Here is a 1,270-nt window from a genome sequence, read left to right on the forward strand (position 1 = left end):
ATAAAGTCCTAGGGTCGTTTGCTCATTTGTTCTCTTCCCTTCTCCAGAAACAGAGCTGCAGCCAAACATTATGGGGTAGTTTAGAAATGTTGTCAACACATTCTTTGACACTCCTCCCATTAAAATGAGAGATTCATGTCTTCTACCCTTGAGTCTGGGGAAGTGGGGTGAAGGAAGCCTGGAGGGGTTCAACCAATAGAATACGGTGAAAGTGACAAGATGAGACTTAAGGGGCTGGATCATGAAAGGCCATGTGGCTTTCACCTTGCTAGCAAAGGCACTCTTCTGTAGGTCCCTAAGCTGCCATTTAAAGAGTCTGGTTACCCTGAAGCCACCACGTTGGAAAGGTGGTCCCAGTGGAGTTCATCTGTCAAGCCATCCCTGTAAGGTGTCAGTCATATAAATGAATCAGGCCATGTGCCTGCGGAACGCCTCTGCGTGGCTTCCGTCAGGGCCTCATGGAACAGATCAGCCAGCCAACCCTGGTCTGAGCTCCTGCCTCACAAACTCATGAGACATAATCAAAGGAGCATTATGTTAAGCTATAAAGTTTTGAGGTGATTTGTTCTGGTTATGCAGCAATGGCTAACTAGATCATATTCCTCACCAGACAAATTCCTAGTCCATTTGCAAGTGCATCTTAATGAATGAGTTCGCCCCTTAATAAGCCTCAGTGCCAGATAGCCATTGACATCTTTGTATCAATGATGTGGGGGTTATTTAGTATAAATTTCAGTCTCTGACCTAAAGAATCTGATAAGATGATAATTATGGGACACCGTTTATTGAATAAGTGCTACAATATTAGGCTAATGATCCTCAAAGTAGGGTGCTGAAACAACAGCGCTGGCACCACCATGGAATTTGTCAGAGATGCACATCCTGAGAACACCCTCTTCCAGACTTTCTGAATCAGACGCTCTGGAAACCGGCCCTATAATATGTATTTTGCTAGACCTCCCGGCGATTCTGTGAAGCACTGTAGCCAGCACCTCACTCATGTCACTTTATTGACTCTTCTGTAACCCAGGGTTTCTCAGTCTTGTCATCTGGGCTGTGAGGATTCTTTGTTACAGGGTGGCTGTCCTGTACTTTGCAGGCCGTTGAGCCTCACTCCTGGCCTCTGGCCACCAGATACCAGTACCACCCTCTTCCCCAGGTATGACAACCAGGGATGTCACCAGACATCATCAGTTGTCCTCTGAAGGTGAAAAATTACTCCCAGTTGAAAACAGTTACCCATAACCCTATGAGATAATGTTTTAAACTG

This window comes from Otolemur garnettii, unplaced genomic scaffold (genome assembly GCF_000181295.1).
Source record: "Otolemur garnettii isolate 467f Iridium unplaced genomic scaffold, OtoGar3 scaffold00041, whole genome shotgun sequence".
In the NCBI taxonomy this organism is placed as follows: Eukaryota; Metazoa; Chordata; class Mammalia; order Primates; family Galagidae; genus Otolemur; species Otolemur garnettii.